The sequence below is a fragment of the Thamnophis sirtalis genome, unplaced genomic scaffold (assembly GCF_051295495.1).
Source record: "Thamnophis sirtalis isolate CommonGarterSnake01/CBP01778 unplaced genomic scaffold, rThaSir2_p1.2 scaffold_5, whole genome shotgun sequence".
NCBI classification, from domain to species: Eukaryota; Metazoa; Chordata; class Lepidosauria; order Squamata; family Natricidae; genus Thamnophis; species Thamnophis sirtalis.
The window spans coordinates 34,081,152-34,099,979 of NW_028261385.1; the positions used below are offsets into that span (position 1 = coordinate 34,081,152).

The window sequence follows — 18,828 nt, forward strand, 5'->3', positions numbered from 1 at the left end:
AGACCCACAGGCTGGGCCTCTAAGACATGCAAGAACATCATTCCTGAGAATTTTATCAGAATTCTCTTATTTTTCTTAAAGTTTCAAAAGTGAATGCTCTTGCATCAGAATGAGACAGTTACAAAAAGAACAGGCCTTACCTTGCTGTAAGCTCAGTAAAATTGATTCTGCTTCTGAGACACAAATACCCCACCTCTTAAGCAGAGAAAATAGCAAAGGAGAAAGAAATGTTTAGCCTAAATATATTAAGAACATTTCAGTTCATGATTTGACTATTGTCTAAAAGTACTTGTAAAAAAGGCAAAATGAATCCAGGCATACTTTAAAATACCTTAATAGTATTTTCAGGTAAAGTATTAAATAAATCTGCCATAATTCTACTTAAACAGGTAGTCCTTGATTTATAACAGTTCATTTAGTGATTGTTTAAAGTGACTTATAACCATTTTTCACACTTGTGACCATTGTAGCATCCCAACGGTTACATGATCAAAATTGCCAAGACACTTGGCAACTGACTCATATTTATGCTGGTTGCCGTGTTCATGTGACCACCCTTTGCAACTTTCTGACAAGCAAAGTCAATGGAGAAGCTGGATTCACTTAACAACTGCGCTACTAATTTAACACATGCAGTGATTCATTTATCTATGAGAAGAAAAGTTGTAAAATAGGGCAAACTCACTTAACAAATATCTCATTTAACAACAGAAATGTTAGATTAAATTGTGGTCATAAATCAAGGACTACCTGTACATTTATTTATATTTTCATACAATTAAATTTTTTTTAAGTACTACTGATTTTTTTAAGAATTCCTCTTTTTAAGGAAAAATAACTTTAAATCTAGCACTCTACTAACTGTCATAGAGCACCCTTAGTAATAACAGGACAATTTTCACAGACCAATCACAAGATAATTATAAAACTCTTTATATAGATTTGTCCTTTTTTCATAGGAATCTGCCTTATGCTGAGCCAGACAATTTATCTCAATATTGTCAATTCAGCAGTAATTCTGCATTCCTAATTGGGGGGGGGGGGGACTGTATTCAACAAATTTAACCTAAGACTTTTAACTTACAGAAAATGGATTCTGCTATTGAAGTAAGACCATGTTTTTGCTTTAGTTCTCATCTTAACCAAAAGAATGGAAACCCATAAATAAGGTGGCTACTTGGTAGAACCTATATCTTTAGCAACTTATGAAATGTGGAAGTTCAGCACATTCTGTGCTCCAAGTATAAACATAAAACTATGGAGAAGGCTGTGCCTACTACTGTACGTCTGGTAATTTCCAGAAGAGGGTGCTGCAAGATATGAAATTTACTTATCATGGTCAGAAATTAGTTTTATCTATTCTGTTCTTTGTTTTGAAGTGCAAACTTTTCCATATTCCTTTCCTACTGTTATGATACTTCTTGTAGCAAAACAATGAGCTAAAATAAATCTCAGTACGTTCTCTTCCATCAACAGTTAGTACAATTTAGTAAACATCCTGATCTTCTTTGGTATGCTGTATGTAGTCTGGGTTGGCTTTCTGGTGCAGCAGTGAAAAATGTATTGCTGTCCAGATGTAGCCATTCAGCATCCCTCACCATAGCCATATTAGCTGAAGTTGTTGGGAGTTGTAATACAATATCTGGAGGAATATAAATTCTTTGTCCTTGTTTCAGTAGATCGTGCCAGAGAGGCAGTAGTCTAGTTGAAATCATGAATCCAGGTGTATGGTTACTTAATTTCTACAATTAGGACTTAAAGATCTAGGGCTCAGAATTTCATGGTAAGTCTCTCAACTTAATCTACCTTGAAAGCACTTTTATGAGATTAAAACAACAAAAGAATATATCTCCTTTCCTGAGCTTCTTGAAGTGGGGATATATTGAGAATTACATTTTTTTTGTCTTTACTGCATGTGACTTAACGCTTTTTCTTTGGATGCTTGAAATATAATACATAATACATACAGATATAATGTATGCTATCACATAATTTTCATGATCATCTATAGCAAATCAATGTAAAAAAATTGGAACGATGGCTGCAGGTTTGAAGAATTGCTGTTAGGAATGAATTTCCTTCTATCCAAAACAGTGTTTTTCAAACTTTGGAACTTTAAGATGTGTAGATTTCAAGTCCCAGAATTCCACAACCTAATTTTCTAACAGAATCAGAGAATGAAGTATGAGAATTCATTCTAATTTACAATGAAAATTGACATTAAAAAAACCCAAACAGTTACTATGCCTCTCCTACCCAGAGCTGGCCCTCCTTAATGAAGCATTTATGTACCTGTCTCTGAATTAGTTACATTACTACAAGTTACAAGTGCAGTTGCTTACTATGTGCTTTGTATGTTATCCCCATATTTCCATTCTTGTGATCTGCTTCCTTGTTCCAATACATAAGCCTTGCTTTTTCACAAATAATGTAGATATTTGGAAACTAATCAAGGACAGAACCAACCTAGAACTAAGGAGAAATTTCCTGATAGAACAATTAATCAGTGGAATGACTTTCCTCCAGAAGTTTGTGGGTGCTCCAACACTAGGGTTTTTAAAGAAGAGATTGGACAACCATTTGTCTGAAATGGTGTAGGGTTTCTTGCTTGAGCAGGGGGTTGGGCTAGAAGACCTCCAAGGTCTCTTTCAACTCCACTATTCTGTGAGAGTTCCATTTTGATTAGTCTATGGTCCAGCTATTTCACAGGTTCCTGTCCTGCTGCCCTCTCAGAGTGGTTTATCTCTGTATTGACTGTAATTGAAATTATAAATTACAGGTGAGGCCAGGCTAATCAGCACTATTGTACACTGAGAGCAATATATCCATATGTATTTTTAATATAATTATTAGTAAGTTACAAAACAATGATGACAATAATGAGAGTCAACATTATCACCTTGCTAGCTCATCATTGTTTTGTAACTTAGGGGGACTCCAGTACTAATAATTTACTCGTGCTGGCAGAGCGGGATCCCTACTATGGATCCCAAAGAACTCTGACTATTGGGATCCAAAAGAAGAACGTGCTCTGCTACAGTGCCCACCCTTTAAAACATCCTACCCACTAGGGTAAGATCTGCTCCCTCCTATCCTTCAGCAAGAGCCTGAAGACCTGGCTTTGCTTGTTGGCCTTGGGATCAAATGCAAGAGTTCCATGCTGGATTGACAGACTCCACCTCTCTTTCCTGCTCTCTGCTCTCCACTTATCCATCTTTTTGTTATCATATTGATGTATTCTCATTGATTTCTTTTTCATTGTTTATTCTATTCTATTTTTTTTTACTTTTGTTTATGTTTGTTTAATCTTTTCATTTGTTCCTTTTTATTGTAAACTGCTAGACTAGGCAGTTTGGCGGCAAATAAATTTAGCAAATAAATAAAATAAAAATAGAAGCATTTCAGTGTAGATTATTTTTTCAAAGAAGATGTGTCTCTTGTTCTGCGTTCATGTAAGGACTGGATCCCATGTAATTTAAATGCTTCAAATACTGATATGTGCAATCATTGAATCATACATTAACAGCATATTACAATTTTTCAGAAAACTGCTGTATATACTTTACAGATATATCGCAAGTAGGCTTTAACATGAAAGTTTTCAAATACAAAATACATGAGTGATTTTGGAGTTCAGACTGGGAGCAGAATTCTTCAAAATATAGAAGTTGTTTGTATGGGTTTAAAAATGGGTGCATTTTTAAAAAGTTTAGTAGGATGAGTGGGAAGGAACTAATCTTGCTCAGAGAAGAATATACTTATCACAGAAATCATTCATTGTGGACGGCATTGAAACACACAATACACAAAGACCAAAAGGGAGAGAGGAGGGAGCTGCTTAATCCTTGAAGTACAGAAGTTCAAGAATCCAGGTCAGTGGGAATGCCTGAGGTTAGAAATTAAGTGGCTCAGTCAAGCTCTGAATTAAAGCTTTCATAGAAGCTGCACAACTAATAAATATAGTGCACACTACTAATCCTTTCCTTTTATAAGTTTTGGAAGGATTCACTCCCACAGTTTAAAAATTTATAATGAAATTGAAATCAGAGACTTCCATTGCTGTTTTTGGCAGTCAATTCTAAATGCTCCAAGCTGATGAGAACAGAAGAACAACTTGAATTGGTGGCAGGTTTGCCCCTTGTTTAAACTCATTCTACAACCTCATGCCTTTTAAATAAGTACATGTTTCAGACATTTCATATTGGTAACACCCTGTATAATTCTTGACATATAAGTGTTTCTTTATTGCTCCTAAGATATACATATAAATATCCAGACTCCGGACTCAACAGATAGCCTCAATTCCTTTTTCCATAGTTACATTGTGCTTCTTGCTATTGATTTCTTACCTTAAGGTAAAGGTTCACCTCACACATATGTGCTAGTCGTTCCTGACTCTAGAGGGCGGTGCTCATCTCAATTTCAAAGCCGAATAGCCAGCGGTGTCTGAAGACGTCTCTGTGGTCATGTCTCATGTCCAGAATGACTAAATGCTGAAGGCACACGGAGTGCTGTTACCTTCCCACCAAAAGTAGTCCCATTTTTCTACTTGCATTTTTACCTGCTTTCGAACTGGTAGTTTGGCAGAAGCTGGGACAAGTAATGGGAGCTCACTCCATTACACGGAGCTAGGGATTCGAACTGCCGAACTGCCAAACCTTCGATCGACAAGCTCAGTGTCTTAGCCACTGAGCCAGCTTGTCCCTTCCTAACTTATTTATCTCTTATTAAGGAACTAACTTTATGCTAATATGAAGTTGCTTTAGAAAAATAGATCATTGATTCTCTTAAAGCAGTTCAGTATAGTACTGTCAATTGCCCAAGATTTCCCCCTTACCTTTGATCCAAGGAGAAGCATATGAATGCCCTCCAAACGTTTTAAGCACCAATTGCTTTCAAACCAGCCAGTACAGCCAGTAGTAGGAAACCCGGCGAGATGTATAAAATTTTTTGTTGGATCCTATGTTACCATCTCAAATTATGAGACTCAATACTTGTTTATCGATATGGATATTTATTTTATTGATTGTGGAACAGTCTGGAACAGATTTCATCCATTCTTATCAAAGATGATTCCTGGAATACAAAGAGGAAACAAACTAAGGAAGATGTGTACATAGGTTCACACTAACCAATAATGCATTTTCTTTTGATTTTGCTTAATAGATCATATTTCATGTCAATGCATCTATTTTCTTAAATCAACTATAGGTTGTGTGTTAGTGTGCTGTGTTGATTGTGATTTATTTAGCAAATTATTAAAACAAACTGAGGCTGAACACAGTGTGCAGATGGCGAACCTTCTTTGGCTCGTGTGCCATAAGTGGGGCGAGTGCAGGGGGGGTCGTGTGCGGGCGTGCCGCACCCATAATGCAATGCACGAACACCCTCAGTGCGCATGCATGCACTACAGAGGTGACCCTCCCCATTTCTGCATGTTTTTTTCACCCTCCACAGGCTCGAGAGGCTTTATAGGACCCTGGGGAGGGCGAAAACAGCCTCCCCCGTCCCCCCGAAGCCCTCCGGAGGCTTCAGGGACCTTCAGGAGGCTTCCCTAAAGCCTCCGGAGCAGTCAAAATGGCCCTCCGAGCAAAGTGGCAGTCACTTCCGCTTTGCTTGGAGGGTCGTTTTAAGTGCTCTGAAGGCTTCAGGGACCTTCAGGAGGCTTCTCTGAAGCCTCCGGAGCAGTCAAAACGACCCTCCAAGCAAACCAGAAGTCTGTTCCTGAATTTCCGGTTTGCCTGTAAGGCCGTTTTTTTGCGCTCTGGAGGCTTCAGGGAAGCTCATGAAGCCTCCGGAGGGCCTCCGGGAGGCGGGGGAGGCTCTTTTCACCCTCCCCAGGCTCCTATAAAGCCTCTGGAATCTGGGGAGGGTGAAAAATGGCTTTAAAAAAGGGTGAACTTAGTTGGCCAGCGCACATATGCGCACTGGCCAGCTGATAGGGCAGCGCCTTTCGTGCTCTGACAAATGGCTCCGCGTGCCACCTGTGGCATGCGTGTCATAGGTTCGTCATCATTGGTATATACCATAACATTTTTTATAAAATGCAAAAGATTATGGGTTATATTAAACAGCTAAGCACTCAGAGTCACTTTGGATAGTGAGATGAGTGGTATATGGAAGTCTGAAAATTGTGCTGGCTTTAGAGGACTGCTTAGTACTGGTAATAATGTCTCCAGTACCTTAACTTGACAGTTTAAATTCAACATCAGAAAGAATTATTTTGCATTAGCAGATGGCATTTGAGATTCTTTCATCAACATGCATGGAAATGTTTTGGCAATGAGACACAGTATATGGATGCCAAAATACTCATTGGAAGAGGTGCTCTGAGGTTTGGAAGCAGGATTTACTATTTCAGCTCCCCTGAATATAACAGTGGATGTAGGCTAACTGGAATGGAATTCAATTTGACTTATTATTTATGAAGATCTTGAGTTTGGAGAAACCATAGCAATAGCACTTAGACTTATATACCGCTGCATAGTGCTTTTACAGTCCTCTCTAAGCACCATCTGAGAAGTTGGTGGACTTCACTTTGCGTAAGCATAGAAAAGATTGGGATCTGGATAAATTTTATGCCAAGGGGATATGAACTTAATAGCCATCTTCTGTCAGTCAATGTCATTTGCATTTTCCCCTTACAATTTATTTCCCGCTTTCAGCAAAACGACAGCAGCGCAAAGTAGCAAGTGCACATTGAAAAGTGCATTTTTAGAAAGAATTTTGCTCTTCTCCCCTGAATGCCTAATAAAATTCAAAAGTCAGTGTGAGGAGAGATATTTTTCTGAACCTCCGAAAAAGGAGAGTGCATCAATCATATATTTCTCAAAAAATGGGAAAATTAAAGTCAATCAAGAGAAAATGGTGAATTCCTTGCAAATATATATTAAGGCAAATATGCTTACTAATATAGTGTTTTAACGTAAATTTTGCCAGAGTTAAATAAGGACTACTGTGTACAGTTCTGAATGCCCTATGAGACAGTTTTGCTAATAAATATTAAATCATAGCATCATAGGGCTGGAAGAGACCTGGAGATCTTCTAGCCCAACCCCCTGCTTAAGCATTTTAGAATAGAATAGAATGAGCTGGAAGGGACCTTGGGGGTCTTCTAGTACAGCCCCCAAGAAAGTATATATATTTATACTATCCTGGATAAATTGATGTTCAATCTTTTCTTGAAATCTCCAGCAACAAAGCAACCCTAACCCCAGAAGTCAAGCCATTCCATTATTTAACTTCTCTTGCAGTCATGTGGCATATACTGTAAGAATAGTTTATTTACACTGTTCATTTTTCTGAGATTTTGACTTGCATTGGCAACAGAGCCAAAGCCTTGAAACATGAGCCTATTCTGAAAGATGATCAAAAAATGTTGGTAGGTAGGTGGTGGTGGGGAGGCACCATAGTATACCATAATATAAATAACCAAGAAAGTTATTTATACTTTTGCAAGAACCCAAAACATCAGTGACCAGATAAGATAACCTAACATTAGCATTATCCCAATTTGTCAGAAGACTAAATTATTGTGGAGATACACGGAGCTTTTCCACTATCCAAACCACATTAGAAATATGCTTTGAATAGGCCACGCATTTGAGATTATAATTGCTAGGCTATAATTATTATCTCAAATAAATTTACTAAGAAGTATGAAATACCCAGTAATTATTTGAATTCAGATGGCATAAGTTCTCCTTCAGACATGTATTATAAATGTGTGATAGGAGAACATGAATTATACCTGAGAAAATATAATGATAGGCTTTGCTCTGTTTGGTTCTTATTCACCTATCCCACATAGCTCTGTAAACTTTAGAAGATTTGAAAAGCTAAAAAGATTATTCCCAAGCTCTTTCAAAGTACTTTATTAATTCACTTAAGAAATGTACAACATTAAATCCAATCTAACTTTGAGTTGAAATTCAGAATCATAATTTCCTTTAGTTTATACATATTCCTGAGCTGTGGGTATATTATCCTCTTAAAACCCTACGCCCTAAAATAGTGTACAATAGTTAATATATACTAAAAGAGTTGGATAAAGATGGAGAATGATCTTCAAAAGAACTTAAATAGAAACAACTCAGTATTTATTTTTCCATGGTGGGCCAGACAGTTGTAGATGTTTATCTACCTGTCTGCCAATGTACCTATCTATTGTGGTATGCTGTTACAAATACCAGGCAGATCAAGTTGCAGAATCTGTATTTGCTTTAAGAGACAAATGAATAAACATAAGCAATTGTTTTCTTCATTATTGCCTGTATTAATATATCACTTTCCTATCACAACATTGGTATCTTATAGCGATTTACCATCTAAGGTACAAAATGCACATTCAGCTTTGTATAATGTTTAGATAGTTTGTGGAGAGAATTCTGGAAAAAGTGAGATACTTTTAGCATTTGGCCTCAACCAAAAAAGGTTGGTGTCTTAAATCTTTCAAAACATTTCCCTTATTAATGTGATAGCTCACTCTGGGACAGAATTTTTCAACTTTGATGACTTTAAGATATGTAGACTTCCACCTCCCAGAGTTCCCCAGCTAGCATTGTTCAGTAATCTTTAAGAAGTATCACAATTGTTTAAGATCAAGGTTTATGTTACTAGAAATTTCCTTGATGGAAACCCAATTGAAACAAAATGTTTTACTATGAATAGAATATTCATTTCACCAGATGTTTTCCAGGTATGTGAATTTCCTACAATTCTTAGCAATAGCTGTGCCTGCTGGAAGGTTGTACAGTATTCTTTTTTATTCGCAGTAAGTAGTTCTTGCTTGTTAATGGCTCACCCCTGTATAATTTTGAGTATAAAATTTGAACGTTGGGCAGGAAAAAATACACTGTAACTCATGGTTTGCAAATGGTCATTTTCTGAAGCCTTGCATATTCTAGTAATTTCAACATTTAGCAATGACATTTCAACCAGAATCATCTTATCTTTATGTACTGTCACAATAAGTCAGTTTCAGATAGCATATTTTGGAATAAGGAGAAAATCCAAGGGTACTTGGATAAGATGATAAAATGTAAACAAAAGGTTTCAGAGGGCACTATAAATGTCCCTTTTCTCCCAGAATATTCTAGTCATTTTTGTTGGTTTGGGTACTGCTGTTTTGCTTAAGGTGTTGAAGAAAGAGCAAGAAAATATTATGGCTAAGTTACAAATTTGTGCGACTTTAGGAAAAAATATTTGTATTTTCTTGTACTTAATTGTAAGTAGTAGTAGTAGTAGTAGTAGTAGTAGTAGTAGCAGCAGCAGCAGCAGTTAGACTTATATACTGCTTCATAGGGCTTTCAGCCCTCTCTAAGCGGTTTACAGAGTCAGCATATTGCCCCCAACAACAATCCGGGTCCTCATTTTACCCACCTCGGAAGGATGGAAGGCTGAGTCAACCCTGAGCCGGTGAGATTTGAACAGCCGAACTGCAGATCTGCAGTCAGCTGAAGTAGCCTGCAGTGCTGCATTTAACCACTGCGCCACCTCGGCTCTTGTAAAAATGCTTGAAGCCTGATTTATTTCAATGGGATATAATTCATGTCGGTGTGCCCCTATTTAAATAATTATGGTATATGGAGCACCAATCCTCTTATGAAGATCATATATAATTTATTTTCAAGGATCACATCCTCCAGGAATAATCTGTTAGGAATTGCATACATGCCAACCAGTGGTGGGATTCAATTTTTTTTAGAACCTCTTCTGTAGGTGTGGCCTGTTTTGTGGAAGTGGCTTGGTGGTCATGTGACTGGGTGGGAGTGGCTTGGCAGTCATGTGACTGGGTGGGCATGGCCAACTTGCAAAATGTGGTGAAACTCACTTAACAATGCTCTTGCTTAGCAACCAAAATGTTGGCTCAGAAACTCAGAAAACCATGGGTGTGCAAATCTGATATCTTTAAGACTTGTGGACTTCAACTCCCAGAATTCATACAAACATACATACATACAGTACATATATAAAATTAAGATGAATGATAATCTAACTAGTTTCCTCCTCTTGCTTTCTTAATGTTATCACATTTCAGAACCTAAAAAGCCTCCGGTATTTGATCGACCTCTGAAACCACTGACAATAGATGAAGGCAAGATCCTGCAATTTGCTTGCCATGTAGTTGGATCACAGCCCATTAAAATCCAGTGGCTCAAAACTGAGAGAGAGCTTAGATTAGTGTTTCTCAACCTTGGCAACTTGAAGATGCCTGGACTTCAACTCCCAGAATTCCCAGCCAGCAAATGCTGGCTGGGAAATTCTGGGAGTTAAAGTCCGGACATCTTCAAGTTGCCAAGGTTGAAAAACACTATCTTAGATCATCTGATAAATGCAGCTTCAGGATGGCAAATGGAACAGCTCTCTTAGAGATCCAAGCAGTTACTAAAATTGATTCTGCAGAATATGTGTGCAAAGCCTCAAACGCAGCTGGAAGTGATTCTTCTAAGTCAAAAGTGACAGTGAAAGGTACAGTTAAATTGAATATTTAGAGAGAGAACAACAATTCAAAGGCTGCCTGATCCTCGATCACTCGCTCGCTGTTTCACCCGCCCGGATCGCCTCAGCGCCACTCTGGCTACCTAGGTCCGTCCTTGCCCGGCAGCTGTGGCGACGTTGTCAAGATGAACTGGCTTGGAAGCGAAGGTGCCTCAGAGCCCTGCCTAAACGGGGCCCTCTCCCAGTCAGACTCTTCCCTCTCGCTCCTCATCTTGATGATGTCGCTGCAGCTGCTGGGCGCGGATGACGGAGGTAGCCAGAATGGTGCCAAAGCGGTCCAGGCGAGCGAAAGACCAAGCGAGCGATGGAGGATCAGGCAGCCTCCTAGGCAAGTTCAGGGAGGTCCTAGGAGGCCAGCTGCACCACACAAGCTACCGCCCGCGAGCGGCGACAGAAGGGGCAGGGGAAGCGAGCAGGGGGGGCGGGGCAGGCACTCCGTGAAGAACCTCTTCTAACCGGTTCGGTAGATTTGTGGAACCTCTTCTACCGAAGAGGTTAGAACCGACAGAAACCCATCCCTGATGCCAACAGTAGATGGGGTTGAACCAAGCAGGCCGGACTCTTTCGTTGACATTCACTTTTGTTTATATCACTTTCTATTTTTTTCTGCATGTGCTTTTTCTTTTTTATTCTTCCTCATATTGTAGGTCATTATCTAAGGGACAGTTCACTCTTTTCAGAGGTCTGAGTGCCCCAAACATCTCTTGCTTTAAGAGCAAGGTTTTCAGGATATTTTATTGGATATCTTTTTTGGGATATCTTATTGACACCCCTCTCCTAACTGCATTGAATTATTTCTGTCTCTCTATTTTTTTCCAACTAGGCCTATAGGCCAGAAAATGAAGGGAAATGCAAAAAAACAGCTGTTCATTGACTTACAGCCATTTGATTAATGCCCATCAAAGTTACAGAAGTACTGAAAAAAGCGACATATAATTGTTTTTCACACTTATGACCATTGCAGCAAACTCATAGTCACATGATCAAAATTCAGGAGCTTGACAACTGTCATGTCTCAGGGTCATGTGATCAGAATTTGTAACTTTCCCAGCTGGTTTCTGACAAGCAAAGTCAATGGGGAAAGCCAGATTCACTTAACAATCGCATGATTGACTTAACAACTGCAGTGATTTGCTTAACAACTATGGCAAAAGTCATAACATGGCGCACAACTCACTTAACAACTGTTTTGCTTAGCAACATAAATTTTGGGCTCCATTGTAGTCATAAATCGAGGACTAATTGTATAGACATTGTCATAACATTGTAATTGTTTTTCTGTCACAAGTGAACAACAGTGGTCCATCTGATCATTTCAACGAGTACTTTGCATGGATTGTGTCCCCATAAAAATGGCCATGAAGCTATTTTAAAATACTTCCTCTCTAATGTGTATTTAGATCATTGACAAAGGGTTTTTAATTTATTCATCTTAAATTAAAAAATAGTTTTAGTGAATCTCATAAGTTTCCTACTCAGGGATCTGTCCTAATCCTATTATGTCTGAACCAATTCCTTCCCATTCTGCTGTTGCTTTATTTTTCATAACCCCTCTGTCTTAAACCTCCTTTTATCTCCTTTTGCATTATTTTCCTCTTTACCTTCCTATATTATGTCTGGGATTTTAATAGTAATGTGGGAAACAGATGTCCGAACTCACTAGGATGGATATAGTCTCATTATTAGCAGTCACTTCCAGGTTTAAATGCATCAGGTGCTTGGAGACACAATTTTGGCTATATTGCCTGGGAATTCTGTATGGTATACGGACAATACATCTGGAGACCATCAGATTACGGAAAATTCTTGTATGGCTCTTGGTTTCTAAGTCAGGAAAGAGTCAGCTGAAAATCCGCTTAAGAGGGTACTTAAAAATATTTACGTTATGAAGATAGATGGGGGGAAGATAATGTTATTTCCATGGGTACAAATACATTTCTGTATTTGTATGATGCTAAGTTACTCTGAAAGTCCTCCTAGTATTGTCCCTACTGCCTTTGTGTTATATTCTGAAATAGCTGATAGGAAGAAAAGGTTAGGAAAAAAAGAAGTCTCTGCTTCTTTGGTATAAAGCTCTGAACTAAATGTGAAATTCTTGAAAATCAGAAAAAGCCAAAGTACATGATATAGTAAGCATAATTTTAAAAAAAGGCAGCTTTACTTGGAAAAAAATAGGCATGTAAGACCTTAGCCCAGATGAAAATAAATATCTGGGAATATTGGAAGATTGGCTGCTCCGGCCCTCTGGAACGATCTCCCCGTGGAGATTCAGACCCTCACCACCCTTCAGGCTTTCCGCATAGCCGTCAAGACCTGACTGTTCCGGCAGGCCTGGGGCTGTTGAGTTCCCGGCCCCACTTGAATTGCTGCGTTTGTTGTATTTTTAATCTGTCTCTGTATTCTGTTTGTCTTGTTCGTTTTTGTATTGCCCCTTCCCCATGTGTTTGTTCGCCGCCCTGAGTCCCCCTGGGAGTAGGGCGGCATACAAGTTTAATAAATACTAAATACTATACTAATACTTGAGAAACTAAAGTGTCAGTGAAAACTCTGCTCTGATAAATCTGTTTCAGACAACTTGTGAATATTAAGTGGAATTTGTATCAGAGGTGATTAAGATGATATGTGACCTTCAACTAAGCCAAACTATAGAAATCTTGATTATGTTTGCTCCTTATTTCAAGGTAAATACATATCAATTATTTGGAACCATCATAAGATTTTTTTTTAATTTAGTTCTTCATGAAACCAGAGATGTGATAACATAGTTTGCCACTGAATCTATACTTTATATCACTCTATTATATATCTGTGGAATTTGCTGTTACTTTCTTTCTGAATATATGGAAATAACTATCCATTTCTTAAAAGTAGTGCAGATATGAAAGATGTATTTAAAAAATTTTAAAAGATAGTTTTTAAAAGACAGAAACTAATACCATTTTAGTTCTTTTTGTTTCCCTTCTGTTCACTTGTGTCCAATTCTTGGACTCTGTCTGGACAAGTCCCTGCAGTTTTCTAGGCAAAGTTTTTTTTAAAGTGGTTTACCATTTCAATTTCCTTGGGCTATGAAAAAGTGACTGGCCCAAAGTCACCCACCTGGTTTTCTGCCTGAGGCAGGACTAGAACTCATGGTTTCCTATTTTCTAGCCTGGAGCCTTAACTAAACTGGAAGTCCAAAGTGCTGATCAGCATTGCATATTACTTGAAGTCATACATATAATAAGTATTTTCAATATTTAGGTGTGATTTATTTCTTTTAGAATAATTCTTAGGTCGATTTTAAAACATTTAGATACAAAGATTTAATTTTGTTTTTGGTCTGGTGTCCATTATTGCTTCTTTAATGGTTAAAAACACATGTCACTCTTGGGAGAGGACTGATTTGCAAAACAGATGTACATACTGTACGTCTGACTGCCTGAACTCAGTTGCAATTCACAGTAAATGAAGCCAGTGTATTGGCTTTGGGCCTGTGTTTTGCAGATACGGTACTTTAATTGCAGCTGCTCTTTATTTGTGAATGGGGGAGGGCAAGGAGAGGAAGGGGAAAAAGAAGCCACGTGCAGTCAGAATATCCCTGACACTGAATTATGTCCATGACACTCAGGCCGCTAATGCTGAAACGTTTAATCCTTTGTTGGTGTTCCTGAGCTGGCTCGGGAGGTTAGATCCTGGCCAGTTTTCATTGGCTGCAGGAAATGTTGTTGGAATGGCTGACAGCTGTCTGCCAGCCTGTCTCCAGAGCCTTCCTGTCCAAGCTGCTGTACGGCTTCACAGAGCCATTGTTTGCCCCCTGTGCCTCCCCCCCCCCGCTTTCACTCCCCATTCTCCCCCCTGTAAAGCCTTTCCAGCCATATCCTGATCCTGCTTGAATTAGCTCCAGATTGCTTTGTTTATATTTTGTCGAATAGGCGACAATATGCAGCCCCAGCCTGCCACCTCAAGTAAATTGGGGAGAGGGGCTGTAGCCATTCCCAAGCCCTAAGTACAACCATAGAGAGGTTCCTTTCTCCATCTCTCTTCTCCCCTCCCTCACCACCCCCCTCCCTTGCCAAACCTTACCAGACCAAAGTATATTTGGATGGAAGGAATAGAGCGTGGGGTTCAGCTTATATTTGTCTGTTTATTTATTTAAAAGGAACTGTTCCCCTGCAGTGCTGCCTTGCTAGGAATCAGGCTCATTCCCTGAAGGGCCTGTTTGGCCACAATTGGAAATGAGCCTTCTGTTGCACATCTTAATGCTAAACCATTGGTCTTCTCAGAGGAAATCGATCTGGTGGCTACGGCTGGACTTTAAAAAAAATCTGTGTTATGCATATGATGCACATAAAACGGGGCAGGGCTTCAGATATGCAGTTCTGCCCACCAATTTGACTTTTTAGTCCACTTATACCCAGATATCCTTGCTTTCTAATGTGTAAAATGAAAGCAGAAATACTGACATTGATCCACAAACAGCAAAGGCATAGTTGTCATAACTGTTACAGCAAAAGAGGTTTTGGATTTTCTTCAGCCTTGACAAAAATTGTATCTGTCCAGCTTTTTCATTGTGACTAGTTTTTTCCTCCCCGGGTTGCTATAAGATAGTGAGATTTCTTTGTTTGTTTGAAGTTCCTACCTAACATCTGCAAAAGTGTATAAAAGTGGCCTCATTTCCTCCTTGGCCCTTTTGAAGATGTTATAAATATACATCTCAATTAGATCCTTAAGTTAAAAAAAATCGAATGAGTAAACCCTGTTCTGAAAGAACATAATGTTTCAAAAGGCTTTGGGGAATGCCCAAACAGTGCATTCAACAGTCAAGATAAACTTCCTTCAGTGTTATACACATATACACACACACCAGACACAATTTTGCAGCATTTGAGTATTCATTCAGTAGATACAAGGTTTTGGCAACAAATACAAGTCTTTGGCTTCATTCCTAAATAAACGTGTGATAGTAAATTCCATTGAAATCAGTGGACTTTCCTTCCAAAAATTTGGTTGACATGTACTTTTGCGTTCAGAAAAGAACTATATATGTAGAGCAGCTACATAAATTAGTCAAATAAATAAATTTGCCTCACTCATGTACTGTGCAGAAGAACGTGGCATGAGAAAATCAAGTTGCCCACAGAAGCTTTTTTCTTCTTTTACACAAAATTAATTACACACAGTGAATATGAAAGTTGCTGGTTTTTTCACACACATCATCAGTGCATATTTGTACCAGCCAATATGTTTAAGATTAAGACAAGTATACATGTCTACAATTTTTGTCTCAGGTTAAGCCTCTTTCTTTCCATCATAGGATAATATTTAGGAATATTTTAGAGGAGACTTTCTGCTTGAAAGATTTACAAGTCATTTCTCAATAATTTCATAAAGTACAGTAAACTTGCAATAGCAGTCATCCTAACTGTGAAAGTTGGCTCTCCAAGTCAGTGTATCATTATTCATCCAGTGTTCCTCAGTACATTGTGTGCACATAGTTTGTACTGAATTATACTCAGCTGACAGAGCTAATGCATCAGCAATTCTTATTCCTGCAATAGCCAAAGAAGGAATGATTTTCATTACTTCTGTTACTGCATATTAAAATAAAAGACTCCTTGGTTATGTATTGAAACAGAAACTCTGTAATTGCCATATGGAGTCAAAGTCGGTAGGTATCTTCACCCTATAGTTTAACTATTAAATATTCAATATGGCACTGTAAAAAGAGTAAGCCTTGCAGAAAAGCTGAACAAATGCATACTTATAGGTTTGAATTGCTGTTACATTGAACTGGTCCATAATTTGGTGTATAGTATGATTTGAAAATCTCACCATAATGACTTGTAGCAATAGCAATAGCAATAGCAATAGCAGTAGACTTATATACCGCTTCATAGGCCTTTCAGGCCTCTCTAAGCGGTTTACAGAGAGTCAGCATATTGCCCCCAACAATCTGGGTCCTCATTTTACCCACCTCGGAAGGATGGAAGGCTGAGTCAACCCTGAGCCGGTGGGATTTGAACCGCTGAACTGCTGATCTAGCAGTAGCCTGCAGTGCTGCATTTAACCACTGCGCCACCTTGGCTCTAGACCAGAGGGATTGCTTAATGTATTTTGTAAAACTAATCCAATGTGGTGTTTTTTCACCAAATTAAGGCTATACACAAACTCAAGCAAATGGCATGATGGCCAGTTGGTCACATGAAATGCCTGTTTACAGTTTTATGGGCATATGACATGAGTACTACTAAAGCTAATATCTTAGACTCTTCTCCCATTTAATATGCTAAAAACCATTTTGTGCAAGCCTCAATTGACCAAAGCTTTGCAGGCTCATCTGTTGGCAACCACAACATATGGAGAGTATTGTGACTTGGAAAACAAGAGGAATAAATGGTAAAAGCATTAGTTAATGTATGAAATAAAGGAAATAATGGATGCATTGTGTATTTCTAAAGCTAAGGGAAAAGGGAACAATATAAATCTTAATGGAGCTGGCTTTGATATCTGGACTGAATATTATGAATTTATTATTTCAATCTATATTTCCGCATATTTCAATTTCATGACTCTTGGTAGCTAACAACTTAAAAAACATCATTAAAATACAGCAATAAAACATTACACACACAATCAGCAGCAGAGGTTAAAAAACAACTAACAAATCAACATAAAAATTGCACATATCTGCCATACATCCAGTTCTATAGGCTTGATGACACAATTATGTATTTAAGGCCTTATAACAGGCTGATAGGAATGAGGCCAATCTAACCTCCAGAACAAAACAACTAATTTTAAGTGGTTTTGAGTCTAGACTGAAATACACACAGTTTTGTGTTTAATTTTTGTTTTAAATTTAAAGAAAGTAAACGTGGAATAGAAGTGAAACACAAAAGATGATGGGCATCGTAGAGAGCTATTCATCAACACATTGGTACCCATAGTTGCCTCACAAGGGACACAGTTCTTATTCAGTCAGGCGATTAATCCATTTAGTTTACATCATATTATTTATATAGATCCAGAGCACCTATCCAAGGTTTTAATCATGTTCCCTACTTTGTAATCCCAAAGGGTATTCTGTTATTCTGAGTTACAACTGTTTTTTCGATGATAACTGCTTATGAAATTGAAGGCAGGAATTTTTGCTTTCACCGGAGAGTCTGAGGACTGATTCTTTCTTTACTATTCCATGTTATCTGTTTGATTCATATTGTATAAACCGTTATTTATTTAACCAGGGACGTGCAGTAACTAGAGGCACGGGAGGCATGGCCTCACCAGTCATGAGGAAAACGAAAGAATTTTAAAGAATTTTTAAAAAATAATTAAAGCCAAGGTAGTTGCTGCCAGATTCCAAGTCACAGTGACTTGGAACAGTGCTTAGTGTTAACTATAGGAGGAGGCCAGAGAACGAGGGGCCTCCTGTGCATAAACAATTTTTCGCCTTTTAAGAGTTAAGCAAGGGTTAAAAAGCAAATATGCAAAGGAGGCACGTGTTCTCTCCCCTCCTGTAGAGGGTATTTTTAGAGGCTTTTTAAAGTTCTCTGGGAGCAACTAGCTCAGTCTGACTCAGAGCTCTGGCCTTTCATGAGGGCAGAGTTGAAATCCTCTCTGAAACAGCTGGAAAAGGTGCGTGTGTGGGGAGGGGGGAGGAATTCAAAAAGTTTGATTGCATGCAGAACCACGTTGCCTTTTCAAACACACACACACACACACACAGAGAGAGAGAGAGAGCTGGATAAAAGTATATAAGCCCAGCTTCACTGAAAAAGGCAACGTGATTCACCTGCAATCAAAGGTTCCGATCGGAAGGCAGCAAGGGAAGGGGGGGGGGTATGGCAGGGGAGCTGCTTTCAAGCCTTTGGAAAATATATCCAATCCAACTTCTGTGTTTGTGTTTGTTTGAGAGTGAGTGAGTGAGAGAGGGATCCAATTTCTCTGTGTGCATGTGTCTGTTTGAGAGAGGGGGGAGGGAGGGAGAGAGGGAGGAAGGAGGGGAGGGAGAAGAAAAAAATGGGAAAACTTATTTTGCAAGGGGGAAAAATACTGTCACTTTAAATCGGAACTGAGCATGCCTGGCTGTGGAATTCTGGGAGTTGAAGTCCACAAGTCTAAAAAGCTGCCTCACCAGCCATAAAGTTCACCGCACGTCACTGTATTTAACTATGGTTTGTTGATTACACAGCAGTGGATTGGTATTATAAAATTAAGCTATAAACTGAGCTATACAAACCATGGTTCATGGGTTCAGACTTCCAAACAAAACCAAAAGTAATACCCATTTGCAATAGAGCAATATGTGACCCAATGTGTTGAACTCTTGGCCCTCCCTATTAAAATGCA

The 18,828-nt window shown here is 38.7% G+C and overlaps 1 protein-coding gene across 1 annotated transcript in view; it reads left to right on the top strand.

Annotated features, from left to right (window-relative positions):
• The window catches only part of ARSB (arylsulfatase B), a 73,155-nt gene that overhangs the window by 12,434 nt on the left and 41,893 nt on the right, over positions 1-18,828 (top strand). The window lies entirely within an intron of this gene.